Source organism: Salvelinus namaycush, chromosome 32 (assembly GCF_016432855.1).
Source record: "Salvelinus namaycush isolate Seneca chromosome 32, SaNama_1.0, whole genome shotgun sequence".
NCBI classification, from domain to species: domain Eukaryota; kingdom Metazoa; phylum Chordata; class Actinopteri; order Salmoniformes; family Salmonidae; genus Salvelinus; species Salvelinus namaycush.
In genome coordinates this window covers 19,568,456-19,585,101 of record NC_052338.1, presented here as the reverse complement: position 1 = coordinate 19,585,101, position 16,646 = coordinate 19,568,456, and the positions used below count along the sequence as shown (strand labels likewise).

Genomic DNA, 16,646 nt, shown 5'->3' with positions numbered 1-16,646 from the left:
GAGGGTTGAGTTTACGAATTTACGGTTTATTAACCCAACTTCACACAGGCTATTGTTTGGCCGTAGCCCACGCCAAATAAATGAAGGACACCCTATAAAACAACCGTGACTTTCTCTTGTGAAGGCCAGACGTAGGAGAGAATAATAGCTAAACCTGGTCTTAACTTCCAATGCTCCATCCACCGGCCCAACCCCCCTCCACGCCACTCCGCCAACAACCAGGAAGCCCGGCATCAGAACATTCCCGTGATTGGCAGATAGCAGGTTGATTGACATGTCGGACACCGCGAACACTGGGTACTGGTAAGTACAACACAACCAACTTATAGCCTAACACATAACACACAGCTGTCTGTGCGGGTCGCTATAGTATATTTCTGTAGTACGAGTAGGCTGGTATATACAGTATCATCGGTAACAATTGGGGCTAGCGGTCATTAGTTACATTTCCGGAAGACCGGAAATAATAACTAAACGAACAAACGAGAAATAGTGGAGGCTACCAGAACGAAGATAGACATTTTTCCGAATAAACGTTGTGAGTGAAAAACGTAATTACACAGCCCACTCCCTACCCGGTATCTCACTATACGACTTTGTATGCGTTGTTTGTTGGCAACCTTGATATTTACGACGTTTTTGGACCGGATTCCTGTTGGAACGTTCCACAAATTATACCCACCCTATCGTTCCAATCGGTGATATCACTCGCTCTGAGACCTTGAAATAGTTGTTGGCCGCGGCTATTGTGGTGCGATAGGTAACAAAGCTTCGCGGGAGGCAGTTGTTGATGTGTGCAGATGGTCTGCCTTTCGAGCATACTTTTGCTGCACAGTCAATAGCGCACCGGACCTCGGGCTAGAAGGTCGAGGGTTCGAGACCTGCTCCCTGCTGTTTCATTACAGTATTCAAGAGAAAGACCGTTTTCTGTCAGGACAGGTGAGTCACAAAACGATGTCTCATTTGACAATGTAGACATTTTTTTATAACATTTATTGAAATGGAAATAGCCTACTAGTTAGTTACCAACTCGAGTAATTTACCGGAATGCTGGGATGGTAACAACGATCCCACCATTCCAGTTAGGCTACTCGACTTGATACCAGAGGGATATGCTACAAATAAGAATCAATGAGTTAGCAAGCGAACTCCAAAATATTATGAAATAATGTAATCTTTTCGAAAGTTGACCTTGAAATGGGAATGATATAATTGGATCAACAACCAAAAACATATCAAAGTTTAGTTTTCAAAATTAACCATGAAATCAGTAGTTATTTCTGGTTGTTTATCTAAGTTAGCTGGCTAACTCATTGATCCTGCTATGTAGTAGCAACAAGCGGTGTCAACCATGAACTAAAGGTACAGCTATCATGCTTGTAAAGAAATTATAGTGTTTATAAAACATCAATGGATTACTTTTCATAAATATTGTTTTGTTACGCTACCCAAACCGGCTGGTCGTTCATTATATCGGTTCGGTTGCCAGAGACGCGACCCCGTCGTTCAGTCTTTTTGTTCTAAATATTAATTTGCCATACTGGCTGACAATGTTCTTATCCCTTGCTTGCTAGCTAGACACCTTTGGGTAACTAACAGTCACGTCAAACAGTACAGACAGAATAACAACAGTAGCTGCATGTATTTAAACTGTTTTCTAGACCCAGGTAAAGTTGGTTTTATATTCGGACATGCATCAGACATTCGCCAAAAGCCATTTCAAAATGTAAAAATCAATAACTAATTAATTGTCACAGAAACCTAAAAATAGATATGGTTTATTCTATAAATGTCTAGCATACTTTTACAACCTTTGTTAAGAACAGGTAGGGTCAGGGACAGGCAGAGTGGTCAGGCAGGCGGGCTCAGAGTCAGGACAGGCAAGGGTCAAAACCGGGAGGGCAAGATAAGATTGACTAGAAAAAGCAGGAGGTGATGCACAAAATGCTGGTTGACTAGTACAAAGAGGAACTGGAAACAGACCAACAGAGAACACAGGTATAAAAAAACAGGGGAAGATGGGCGACACCTGGAGGGGGGGTGGAGAAAATCACAAAGACAGGTGAAACAGATCAGGGTGTGGCATTTTATGTATTTCCATCAAATCCAAACTGAAATCTTTCCTCAAAACAAATGTTGTAAAAATATGCTAGATATTTATAGAATACATCATACATAGTTTGATGTTTGTGTGACAAACAATTAATTACTTATTGATTTATACCACTGTAAATTATAAGGGCATAATGCGTGACCCATATGCCGACACAGGAGGCAGATGGTTGAGCTCCGATATTTATTATAACACAAGGGTTAGGTAGGCAAAAGGCAGGTCGGGTACAGGCAAGAGTTAATAAACCAGGTCAGACTCCAAACAGTACAAGGCGTTAGGCAGGGATGAGGTCAGGGCAGGAAGAATGGTCAGGCAGGCGGGTTTGGTGTCAGGACAGGCAAGGGTCAAAATCAGGAGGACTAGGAAAAACAGACTGGGAAAAATAGGAGCTAGGAGATAAACGCTGGTTGACTTAGCAAACAAGACGAACTGGCACAGAGAGACAGAAAACACAGGGATAAATACACCGTGGATGATGAGCGACACCTGGAGGAGGTGGAGACAAGCACAAGGACAGGTGAAACAGATCAGGGACGTGACATAAATGGCATTATATAGATTTGATGTATTTCTATAAAATCAAAATGGAACTTTTCAAAGTATGCTAGACATTTATAGAATAAATTATACATAGTTTGATGTTTCTGTGAAATGGTGAATTAGTTATTGATTTATACAGTTAAATGACATCTGATAGATTTTATGTATTTCTATCAAGTTGAAACTGGAATTTGTAATCAAAACAAAGGTTGTAAAAGTATGCTAGACATTTATAGAATCAATTATATCTAGTTTGATGATTCTGTGACAATGGGTGAATTAATTATTGATTTACACAGCTTCAAATTGCATTTAAGTATTTTATGTATTTCCATCAAATCAAAACACGATTTTTTTTCAAAACAAAGGTTGTAAAAGTATGTGAGACATTTTATAAAATAAATCATATCTATTTTTGTGTTTCTGTGACAATCAATGTATTAGTTATTTATTTTTACAATTTTAAATGGCTTTTGGCGAATTTCTGTTGAATGTCCAAATGTGTGAATATAAAACCAACTTTACCTCTGTTTTATAGTGACATTTATTTGGATACATCCATAACAGTGAGCTAATGAGGCACGATTTCGCCTGGTATAGAAAATGTGCTCTCTCACCAGGACACTGTTGTTCAGAGGAGCTAGCTGTCACGATCGTCGTAACTTTGAAGAGAGGACCAAGGCGCAGCGTGATAAAGACATCTTTTATTATGAAGACGAACAAAACAACAAACAGACGACCGTGAAGCTATTCAAACAAATAGTGCTGACACTAAACATAGACAATTCCCCACAATAGCCTACTGCCTATGGCTGCCTTAAATATGGCTCCCAATCAGAGACAATGAATGACAGCTGTCTCTGATTGAGAACCATTCAGGCAACCATAGACTTACCTAGACACCTAACTCAACACAAACCCACACACTCTACCAAAACACCCTATACCATACAACCACCCAAGACGAGACAAATACACACAAACATCCCCCCTGTCACACCCTGACCTAACCAAAATATTACAGAAAACAAAGAATACTAAGGCCAGGGCGTGACACTAGCCAACAACACAACTAACACAATAACTGCAAACGGAAGCTGGAAAGACTGCAAACTAGCAGTCTTTTCATTTGACCTTTTTTAAATTTAAATGTATTTGTTTTAATATCCATAAAAATGATGCCAGCTGATTCATGATCTTGACTGGCTGAGAAACGCTGCTGCCTCTCTCTCATCCCGACTCCTACACGTTCATTACTATGGGACAGTTGGATTGAATATTGAAACAATGTTGCAAATGTCGGAGAGACAGACAGTAAGGTTTATACAAATCTCTGCTGTTGAAAACGAAATGTTAGTCTAAAAGAAATGTGAGATATTGTTGTGATTTTTATAGTGGAGATCAAGTTTATAACTTCCCTGCCTGGGCTGATGAGACAGTGGATTGCGAAGTCAGATGGAACAGAGTAAATAGGCATTTTAATGTCATAGATTTAGCTGGTGGTAATTTGTGGAAAAGACACCGGCTGGAATGAGATTTTAACCAATCAGCATTCAGGATTAGATCCACCCTTTGTATAAATTCAAACAAAACCCCTGCAACTACACATAGAAGTTTAGAAGACGTGCTGTCTTCCCTCTTGGGAATTGAGGAAGTATCCCCAAATAAAGTTTGGTCAAATTCTCTGTGCTGCGCTTAACATTACCTACCTGTTAATGCCTATCAGCCAGCTGGAACAATAATAATGTCCTGGCTAGGCAATATTTTTTTTTATAGATAATCAGTCCCATCCATCAGATGGTTGTCTAATATGTGTTTGGTGGTCAATCCTTTTTTATGCCCGACTAGCTTTAAATTTCATTACAATTAAGTGTTTTTATGGCTGGCCTGGTACTGTATGACAGAAGATGTATTCTAAACCAAAATGCTATTGTTCCATATTGTCTAATTGTTTGGTTATTCCTCTCAAACAGCACCACGGGGATTATTATGAATCCTTTCCTACAATGCCAGATTGAAGGTACTACTGCCTATTCATACCTGAAGCCATCTTAGTCTAATGATCTTTGTAATTGTGGAAGGTGATGAGTTACACATAAGATGTTTGTTGTTCATACTTCAGAGAAAGATTGTTCCAACATTATCCAATGATCGATAGTTTTCACACTTTGAAATTTCTTCTTGACCTAACCAGAACATCTTTACTGTCCCCGATGGGCAATTTGAGTGAAGCCTAAATTTGTTTTATAAAAACACACAACATAAAACCATATGATACAACATACAGTGCCTTCAGAAAGTATTCACACCCCTTGACTTTTTCCACAGTTTGTGTTAAAAAGTGGGATTCAAATGGATTTCATTGTCATTTCTTGTGAACGATCTACACAAAATACTCTGTAATGGCAAAGAGTTTTGCACACCTGGATCGCACAATATTTGCCCAATATTCTTTTTAAAATTCTATGAACTCTGTCAAGTTGGTTGTTGATCATTGCTAGACAGCCATTAAGTCTTGCCATAGATTTTCAAGCTGATTTAAGCCAAAACTAACTAGGCTGCTCAGGAATATTACATTTCATATTGGTAAGCAACTCCAGTATAGATTTGGCCTTGTTTTAGGTTATTGTCCTGCTGAAAGGTGACTTTGTCTATCATTTTATGTTGGAAAGTAGACAGAACCAGGTTTTTCTCTATGACTATTTTGCCTGTGCTTATTTCCAATCAGTTTTTCCCCCCTTAAAAAAACTCCCTAACCCGTGCTGATGATAAGCATACCTATAACATGATACAGCCATCATCATGCTTGAAAATACGAGTGGTATCCGAGATGGGGTAGTCATTAAAAAAAATAATCTAACCACTGTTATTGCACACAGAAAGAGTCCATGCAACTTAGTGTGTGATTTGTTAAGCACATTTTTACTCCTGAACTTTAGAACTTATTGGAAACAATTAAAAAGAATCAAGTCAATGGGTGTGAGTACTTTCTAAGGCACTGTATATACATATAACCTAGAATAAGTGCAAATATACAAGTTGTTGCGCATAATCCTAGATTTAAAAAATCAAAGACCAACAGGGCAGCAAGGTTAACATACACTATAATTCACCACAGCTCTGTCCTTGGAGATGAATAAGACTTGAGCTATAGCAGTCTTCAGTCTGGGTCAACATAGTCTTTGAACTGCTTTTGGTTGGAATTTGTGGAGGTTGATGGCTATTATGTATGTTGTTCAGGCTTCTAAGAAATTGTCACGATCTTGCTCTTGTTGAAAATAAATGAAAACAGATATATTCTATATTAACTTTTGTACTAATGTTGCCCTTTTGTGTTCTCAACAGATAGTGACCTTAGATGTGTTTCAGACAAAGTGACAGCACATTGTAATACAAAGATTTCACTTAACAAACCAAAGGGATACAAGTTGAAGATCGGGCACCAAGATGACACTGTTTACAAAGGAAACAAGAAAGAAATTGAAGAGTTGAGCAAATTCTACCTTAAAGAGGAAGTGAAGATGGTAGTGATTGGTGTAATAGATGGTTTTGATGAGTGTGAGGCAGAGAGTGGGCAACTGTTGATTTTGGTAGGTGAGGACTGGAAGGTGTATGCTTACGAGACAGAGTGTCTTCATCTGGTTGCAAAGAGTATGAAAAATCTGTTTGAATCAGGGCTGAATTACCCAGGAATCAAAACCTTCTACCGTGGCCAGTGTTTTGCAGACATGGTAAGATCAAAACTGATTAGCGACGTATATAACTACCTTATTAAGTTTAAAGAGTGACGTTTTGAGACAACTAATAGAAAGTAGAGGTTTAGCGGCTAAACCCCAAAGGGCAGGCCACTAATGTTACAACTATTTAAACTCCACTTTTTCAGACACCAGAAGAATGGTCTGATGTTGAACGTGACAGTGATGAGATTCAGAAAAAAGAGGATGCACGTAAGTGTTTCCTGAAGTCAACAGAAGAAGAATTTCTGAAAAACCTTGAAATCATCCAATGCAAATTACCAACGCAGATCATGCAGAACAAAAAGGTACATTTTTGTATAATTTTCTATTAGTAATACTTTGCTCCTTAATTGTAAATCATTTTATAAATGTGTTATTAGCTTCAATCAAGCATAAACAAAAATGAAAAGGTTTTATTCAGGGCGAATTCAATGTGACAAGCTTAGACATTATTTTGTGATTCATTCCTCATATGATCAAATGTATTTTCAACAGAGGCCAGAGAAGCGGTGTGAAAAGGCTACAGTAGAAGACCCCAAAAAGAAGCTGCGTTCTAATTGTTGATGGTGTGTTTAACATATTAATACACGATAGGTGTTCCCTATGTGTGCTTAGCTCTATTCTGTTGGGTTTTTTTCTTTAAAAAAACTTCCCTAATCCTTGCTGCTGACAAGCATAATTATAACATGATGCAGCCATCATAATGATTTAAAATATGAGTGGTACTCAGTAATGTGTGTTATTGGATTTGCCCCAAACATAATACTTTCTGTACAGGCTTCCTTTTTTTTTTACTCTGTCATTTAGGTTAGTATTGTGGAGTAACTAAAATGTTGTTGATCTATCCTCAGTTTTCTCCTATCAAAGCCATTAAACTCTGTAACTGTTTTAAAATCCCCATTGGCCTCATGGTGAAATCCCTGAGCGGGTTCCTTCCTCTCCAGCAAATGAGGTTGATTGCTTTTATGTATGTTGTTCAGGCTGCTGAGAAATTGTCACGATCTTGCTCTTGTTGAAGATAAATGAAATAACACGCATATGACATTAACTTTTGTACTAATGTTGCCATTTTGTGTTCTCAACAGATGGTGACCATAGATGTGTTTCAGACAAAAAAGGAAATAAAGGGACTTACACTGCCGACAGACCTACCACCCTGCATCGCACTTCTCGCTTGTCTTTGAAGATAGGCGGGGTTGGGCTTGGTCGATCCTTGCTGGAAGGCCAGTAGGGGGCACTCTTTATGCTGGTGTAATGGAGATACAAATGTCCCTGACTCTTTTGTCACAAAAAATCTCCTGACACCTATCACAAGAATATATGTTTTAACCCTGGTTTCTGGTTAAATTCCCAAACTAGTTATACCATCATGACCACCTAATAATCCCAGCTTCCAATTGTGTTACGAAACCACCTATCTAGTTTGTTTGAATGTGTGCATTGACGTAAGAAGTTAGCATATCAGGATTTTCTCAATTCTCAGTTTGGATTCAAATTAAATTAGCCACACACCACATGATGAATAATTTGAGTTTGAAGCAGAATTTAATTCAGTGCAATTGAAAGGAAATTCACTCAGTCATAGAACATGAGAGTTTATTTGGAGTCCAGATAGTCCGTCTGTATATGCTCTACAGATGGTCATACTATGCTAGGGTTATGGCTAGAGTTAGGTTTAGGGTAAGGGTTATGGTTAAGGTAAGAAGTTTAGGGTTAGGATAAGGGTTAAGTTTAGGGATAGGGTTAGTAGATAAACTCAGCAAAAAAATTAACGTCCATTTTTCAGGACCCTGTCTATCAAAGATAATTGATACAAATAAAGGGTTTAAACACTATTTCCCATGCTTGTTCAATAAACCATAAACAATTAATGAACATGCACCTGTGGAACGGTCGTTAAGACACTAACAGCTTACAGACGGTAGGCAATTAAGGTCACAGTTCTGAAAACTTAGGACACTAAAGAGGCCTTTCTATTGACTCTGTAAAACACCAAAAGAAAGATGCCCAGGGTCCCTGCTCATCTGCGTGAACGTGCCTTAAGCATGCTGCAAGGAGGCATGAGGACTGCAGATGTGGCCAGGGCAATAAATTGCGATGTCCGCACTGTGAGACGCCTAAGACAGCGCTACAGGGAGACAGGATGGACAGCTGATCTGTCCTCGCAGTGGCAGACCACGTGTAACAACACCTGCACAGGATCGGTACATCTGAACATCACACCTGCGGGTCAGGTACAGGATGGCAACAACAACTGCACGAGTTACACCAGGAACGCACAATTCCTCCATCAGTGCTCAGACTGTTCACAATAGGCTGAGAGAGGCTGGATTGAGGGCTTGTAGGCCTGTTGTAAGGCAGGTCCTCACCAGACATCACAGTCAACAACGTCGCCTATGGGCACAAACCTTCATCGCTGGACCAGACAGGACTGGCAAAAAGTGCTCTTCACTGACGAGTTGTGGTTTTGTCTCTACAGGGGTGAAGGTCAGATTCGCGTTTATCGTCAAAGGAATGAGCGTTACACCTTGGCTTGTACTCTGGATTGGGATCGATTTGGAGGTGGAGGGTCTGTCATGATCTGGGGAGGTGTGTCACGGCATCATCGGACTGAGCTTGTTGTCAATGCAGGCAATCTGAATGCTGTGCGTTACAGGGAAGACATCCTCCTCCCTCATGTGGTACCCTCCCTGCAGGCTCATCCTGACATGACCCTCCAGCATTACTATGCCATCAGCCATACTGCTCGTTCTGTGCGGGATTTCCTGCAAGACAGGAATGTCAGTGTTCTGCTATGGCTAGCAAATAGCTGGATCTCAATCCCATTGAGCACATCTGGGACCTGTTGGATATGAGGGTGAGGGCTAGGGCCATTCCACCCAGAAATGGCTGGGAACTTGCAAGTGCCTTGGTGGAAGAGTGGGGTAACATCTCACAGCAAGAACTGGCAAATCTGGTGCAGTCAGATGAGGAGGAGATGCACTGCAGTACTTAATGCAGCTGGTGGCCACACCAGACACTGACTGTTAATTTTGATTTTGACTCCCCTTTGTTCAGGGACACATTATTAAATTTCTGTTAGTCGCATGTCTGTGGAACTTGTTCAGTTTATGTCTAAGTTGTTGAATCTTGTTATGTTCATACAAATATTTACACATGTTAAGTTTACTGAAAATAAACGCAGTTGACAGTGAGAGGACTTTTCTTTTTTTGCTGAGTTTAGTTTGTTGAAATGTTACTGATAGTCTGTAGAGGATCAACAGATGGACTATCCAAATAAGAGTTTAATTGAATCTGACAGGACACACTTCCAGATACCAAAGAATATAACACTTGTTTTCTCTGGAAAGAATGTTGATATACTTTTTTAATCTCAGTGTTTAGAATAGCCATATTTCCAACAACCCTTTCAAGGTTGAATGAACAATGGATCAATGTTAGCCTAAAATGTGTTGTGTAGCGGGGATAAACCAGTCATGTCAGAAAAGTAGAGACATGCCCTGCAATATGATAATGATTTAGGCCTAAATAATGCAATTAAAAAATAGATATTAGGTGATGTGCTGCTATATGATCTCCTTACCAATGGCAAATGCATATTTTTTTATCATTAGGCCTATGTTATATATATTATTTGCCTACCATTATTATAATTCCTGTGCATCAAACACCTCAATTTCCCCCAAAATAACAATGCTTGCAATACAGTTGAACAACTACTAGAAGTTGTGCCTACACATGGTCTGAGCTTTGCGTGGAGATACGCACACCTTCCCGTACCAACCTTTGCAGGACACCTGGCACATGCAAAGTTTACAGTGTTTTTTGTGCACATACACCTTTGATAAATGAGGCCCTAAGTGTTGGGTGCGTGTGCCTAGGAGACAGCTCGGTCTTGACTCTCTTAGTTGGCCAGTCCAAGCAGTCCAAAGTGGCGGTAACCAAAATAATTATACAAAAAGGAAAACAAAGGCATGCTCAAACAAAATATTTACACCAAAAATGTGTCAAGGCTCGCAACTGATAGCAATCACTTGCTTATCAAGCCTTTGGTTGGTGATTACAAATTGATTGCTGCAACAATATGCATCTCCTACTACATTGAAGACCAAGATCGAGTGAAGTGCTATCATTATGGGGCATCTTTGTCTAGCACTGGGTCCAAGGAACGAAGGATCCTGATTGCTTCATCTTGTGTACACACATGGCACCATTATGTGTCACTTGCTGTTATGGAAAAAACACCTGTAACATTTACAAGGCCAGTCAGATGCAGAGCTTTTAGTGTGGATAGCATCCATACAGAAAAGCCACCTTGTCAACCCTGCCGTAAGCTCTTCAAGCTCAAGCACGCAGATCCTCCGACTGGCAACAACATCTATGGTAATTGTGCTGAGGTGGAGAGCCTGAGCAAATTACTCTGGAAGGAAGACGAACGGCTCAGAAGGGTAAGAGATCGTACCGAAAACATACAGATAACGAGAATAAAAAGTAAGGCAAGAAGAACCTTGTTAAACAGATTGCAAGAGTTTGGTCTTGTGTCCTATAATGCCAACAGAGTGTTCCGGCCTCCACCTACCAGGAGGATATAATAAGGCATTTTGCTATTTTTCACAATTATAACATCATTTGATGTATCCTATTTAAATAGTTTGCCTTACAAGTTAAATTAAGCATACCCCTATATGTGTAGTCCTCAAATTGAATTGCTTTGAAAGGTTTTCTTTTGTATCCCTCTTTATAAGTCACATTAAAATGTGTTTTTCCTCATTTTCACTATTTTTTTTCATTCTAGTTGTCTCTGTAAGCATAATATAAGAATGTAAAACATTGTTAGTCTGTTCTGGGTCTCTGTCTACAAAAATTATCAAATTCAAATGATAGTTTTTCTTTGCAATTCATTTGTTTGAATGATGTCTGTGAGTATAACAGAACTCATATGGCAGGCAAAAACCTGAGAAGAAATCCAACCCGGAAGTGGGAAATCTGAGGTTGGTCGTTTTTCAACTCATTCCCTATTAAAGATACAGTGGGAAATGGGTCATGTTGCACTTCCTAAGGCTTCCACTAGATGTCAACAGTCTTTAGAAACTTGTTTGATGCTTCTACTGTGAAGTGCTGCCGAATGAGAGGGGATTGAGTAAGGTCTCTCCCAGAGTGCCACGAGCTTACCATTCGCGTTCATGTGAGAGCGAGCTCTATTCAATCGCATTTCTGAAGACAAAGGAATTCTCCGGTTGGAATATTTTTGAAGATTTATGTTAAAAACATCCTAAAGATTGATTCAATACATTGTTTGACATGTTTCTACGAACTGTAACGGAACTTTTTGACATTTCGTCTGCTCCTAGTGAACGCGCTTCGTGAGTTTGGATTTGTTTCCAAAACGCGCTAACAAAAGTAGCTATTTGGACATAAATTATGGACATTATCGATCAAAACAAACATTTATTGTGGAACTGGGATTCCTGGGAGTGCATTCTGATGAAGATCATCAAAGGTAAGTGAATATTTATAATGCTATTTCTGACTAATGTTGACTGCACAATATGGCGGATATCTTTTTGTCTTGATTGGTCTCTGAGCGCCGTACTCAGATTATTGCATGGTTTGCTTTTTCGAAATCTGACACAGCACTTGCATTAAGGAGAAGTGGATCTAAAATCCCATGCATAACACTTGTATTTTCATCAACATTTATAATGAGTATTTCTGTAAATTGATGTGGCTCTCTGCAAAATCACCGGATGTTTTTGGAACTACTGAACATAACGCGCCAATGTATACTGAGATTTTTTTATATAAATATGAACTTTATCGAACAAAACATATATGTGTTGTGTAACATGAAGTCCTATGAGTGTCATCTGATGAAGATCATCAAAGGTTAGTGATTAATTTTATCTCTATTTCTGATTTTTGTGACTCCTCTCTTTGGCTGGAAAATGGCGGTGTTTTTCTGTGACTTGGCTCTGACCTAACATAATCGTTTGTGGTGCTTTTGCCGTAAAGTTTATTTGAAATCGGACACTGTGGTGGGATTAACAAGAAGTGTATCTTTAACATGGTGTGACATACTTCTATGTTTGAGACTTTTAATTATGGGATTTCTGTTGTTTTGAATTTGTCGCCCTGCACTTTCACTGGCTGTTGTCATATCGATCCTGTTAACGGGATTTCAGCCATAAGAAGTTTTAATAATGCGTTAACACATTACATTTTTTAATGGCATAACTTTTTGTTCACAAGTTAATTGCATCTTAATTTCCACTCTGCAAGGACCCTTTTAAGTACACGTGTTTCTGCACAGACCCTTTTAAGTTCAACACACACTGGTTGAATCAACATTGTTTCCACATAATTTTAATGAAATTACATTGCTCCAACGTAGAATAGATGTTGAATTGACGTTTGTGCCCAGTGGGCACGCTTTGTGCCATATGAAGTCACTGTACACTCGGTTTTGATAGCACCGTCTGTCTCTATTGTGGTGCACTGTGGGTTCAGGTTTGAGCAGCAATTTTTAAGGAAAACTTACATAAACTTCAACCATAAACAAATGACCAGGTTTTTATTTAGAAAACAGCAACAAACAAAAAATCTACAGAAGTAGCTAGCTAGTTATGCTAACGTTAGCTAGCTGGCTAACCAAAATCATGTTTACAATGCAATGGCCTCTTGATTCAACTATCTTCCTCTCAATGATTTTAATCAGAACAGGATATCCATTCCATTTAGCTACTGATTTTGTTGTAGTTCTCAGGTCAAAAGAGTTAAGCATATGATCCCAATTCTAGTAGTGTAGCGGAGGGTATACGCCATATACTGCCTTATTTTTCAGTGGGCATTGCGTATACTCACATATTTATCCCCACATGCATATCAAAGTAGTGTAGTGGAGGTATACAGCATATCAATTAATAAGGCTGATGGAACAGATCGAAATGTTTAGCTTAAAATGTTGAAAAAATATTATTTCTTCACATTTTAACACACAGTGGTAGACTTATAAGTGTGAATGTTACAAAATGCAATGTTCAGGCGGTATCATGGATAGAGATGGTAAAATCTATTAGAAATTCTGAAAGTGGGAAGATCTAAAGATGCAACAACTCTCATAGGTTGCCAGTATGACTAAGATAATGCTTTTGGTTGCTAGACAATGAAACAAAGTTAGGAGACAGTCAGGTGAGCGCATATGAGGAAGTGGTTATAAAGATTTTCATATAATGGTGTACTGTATCAAAAGCTTTGGCCAAGTCAATAAAAATAGCAGCACAACATTGCTTAGAATCAAGGGCAATGGTGACATCATTGAGGACCTTTAAGGTTGCAGTGACACGTCCATAACTCAAATCAAATCAAATCAAATTGTATTTGTCACATACACATGGTTAGCAGATGTTAATGCGAGTGTAGCGAAATGCTTGTGCTTCTAGTTCCGACAATGCAGTAATAACCAACAAGTAATCTAACCTAACAATTCCACAACTACTACCTTATACACACAAGTGTAAAGGGATAAAGAATATGTACATAAAGATATATGAATGAGTGATGGTACAGAACGGCATAGGCAAGATGCAGCAGATGGTATAGAGTACAGTATATACATATGAGATGAGTAATGTAGGGTATGTAAACATAAAGTGGCATAGTTTAAAGTGGCTAGTGATACATGTATTACATAAAGATGGCAAGATACAGTAGATGATATAGAGTACAGTATATACATATACATATGAGATGAGTAGGGTATGTAAACATTATATTAAGTGGCATTGTTTAAAGTGGCTAGTGGTACATTTTTACATAATTTCCATCAATTCCCATTATTAAAGTGGCTGGAGTTGAGTCAGTATGTTGGCAGCGGCCGCTAAATGTCAGTGGTGGCTGTTTAACAGTCTGATGGCCTTGAGATAGAAGCTGTATTTCAGACTCTCGATCTCAGCTTTGATGCACCTGTACTGACCTCGCCTTCTGGATGATAGCGGGGTGAACAGGCAGTGGCTTGGGTGGTTGTTGTCCTTGATGATCTTTTTGGCCTTCCTGTGACATCGGGTGCTGTAGGTGTCCTGGAGGGCAGGTAGTTTGCCCCCGGTGATGCGTTGTGCAGACCTCACTACCCTCTGGAGAGCCCTGCGGTTGTTGGCGGAGCAGTTACCGTACCAGATGGTGATACAGCCGGACAGGATGCTCTCGATTGTGCATCTGTAAAAGTTTGAGTGTTTTTGGTGACAAGCCAAATTTCTTCAGCCTCCTGAGGTTGAAGAGGCACTGTTGCGCCTTCTTCACCACCCTGTCTGTGTTGGTGGACCATTTCAGATTGTCCGTGATGTGTATGCCGAGGAAATTAAAACGTTCCAACTTCTCCACTACTGTACCGTCGATGTGGATAGGGGGCTGCTCCCTCTGCTGTTTCCTGACGTCCACGACCATCTCCTTTGTTTTGTTGACGTTGAGTGTGAGGTTATTTTCCTGACACCACACTCCGAGGGCCCTCACCTCCTTCCTAGAGGCCGTCCCGTCGTTGTTGGTAATCAAGCCTACCACTGTTGTGTCGTCTGCAAGCTTGATGATTGAGTTGGAGGCATGGCCAAGCAATCATGGTAGAGTGACCAGACGGAAGCCACCTAAATTACTCTCAGACCATGAGAAACAAGATCATCTGGTCTGACAAACCATTATTGAACTCTTTGGCCTGAATGCCAAACGTCACGTCTGAAAGAAACCTGGCAGCATTCCTACGGTGAAACGTGGTGGCAGCAACATGCTATGGGGATGTTTTTCAGAGGCAGGGACTGGGAGACTAGTCAGGATGGAGCGAAAGATGAACAGAGCAGAGTACAGAGAGATCCTTGATGAAAACCTGCTCCAGAGCACTCAGGACCTCAGACATTGGGGCTGTTCCGCTTCCAACAGGACAACGACCCTGAGCACACAGCCAAGACAAAGCAGGAGTGGCTTCGGGACAAGTCTCTGAATGCCCTCGAGTGGCCCAGACAGAGCCAGGACTTGAACCCAATTGAACATCTCTGGAGAGACCTGAAAATAGCTGTGCAGCGACACTCACCATCCAACCTGACAGATCTTGAGAGCATCTGCAGAGAAGAATTGCAGAAACTCCCCAAATACAAGTGTGCCAAGCTTGTAGCGTCATACCCAAGAAGACATGAGGCTGTAAACGCTGCCAAAGGTGCTTCAACAAAGTACTGACTAAAGGCTCTGAACATTTCTGAAAACCTGTTTTTGCTTTGTCATTATGGGGTATTGTGTGTAGATTTGTGAGATTTTTATTTTTTAATCCATTTTAGAATAAGGCTGTATTTTAACAACATTTGGAAAAAGTAAAGGGTTCTGAATACTTTCAGAATACACTGCATCTACTTCAATAGTAGGCCTACTATTAGACGACTTGCACAGTACAGCTTGGGTTGGCCTGAATGTGAACTGTATTATTCATTCATAGCACATCATCGTTTGTCATAACATTCTTCACACAGGGCGCCTTTCCTTCGCCGAGTGGCTGTTTAGAATTTTTTTGATGTTGCAAAATTAGAATATACCCACTTCTCCAGGCATAGTTGTAGCAACAGCTCGTGACTAGTTAATGTTGAAGAACAAGGATAAGTATCCTAGGCTAGATAGCTGTATTATATTTGACATGAACTCAGACCTGGCTGATCGGTTGTTATTGTCTTCTGTGGAATTCATAACACTGTTGGACAGGTTCAAAAGCTCTTTGTATCAATAGACACAGTTATTATTTTCCTAAACTCTCAGAAAAAAGGGTTTCAAAAGGGTTCTTCGACTGTCCCTATAGGAGAACCCTTTTTGGTTCCAGGTAGAAATCTTTTGGGTTCCATGAGGAACCCTCTGTGTATAGGATTCTACCTGGAAACAAAAAGGTTTTACCTGGAACCAAAAAGTGTTATCCTTTGGGGACAGCCAAATAACCGTTTAAGGTTCTAGATATCACCTTTTTTAAGAGCGTACAGTCAACCCTCCAATTAAAAATTGGGAGAACACTCATTTAGAATCCATGAAGCTTAAACAGTACTTGAGTGTGTGTGTGTGCGCAGGGGCTGAAGCCAGTCTGAGGACCCACCCCCCACCCTTAATTTTTTTCATGGGTTTTATAGTAAATACGTTTAATGTGCCATATCTGATTGTCAAACAAATCACTTCACAATTTCGGTTACCTTTGCACGTTCATCCCAAAAAGTTCCAGCAACTAAACAGTGCACTGTGCACCC

At 39.9% G+C, this 16,646-nt stretch overlaps 1 long non-coding RNA gene across 2 annotated transcripts; it reads left to right on the top strand.

Moving 5' to 3' along the window:
* The first annotated feature begins 426 nt into the window (after positions 1-426).
* Positions 427-8,284, top strand: LOC120027427. Of its 2 annotated transcripts, none has more exons than XR_005473301.1 (4): positions 427-939; positions 6,537-6,695; positions 6,886-6,956; positions 7,476-8,284. It is a non-coding gene; the product is annotated as an uncharacterized LOC120027427 (long non-coding RNA). The 2 variants fall into 2 exon arrangements; XR_005473302.1 differs by lacking the exon at positions 427-939 and adding an exon at positions 6,009-6,384.
* The last annotated feature ends 8,362 nt before the right edge of the window (positions 8,285-16,646 follow it).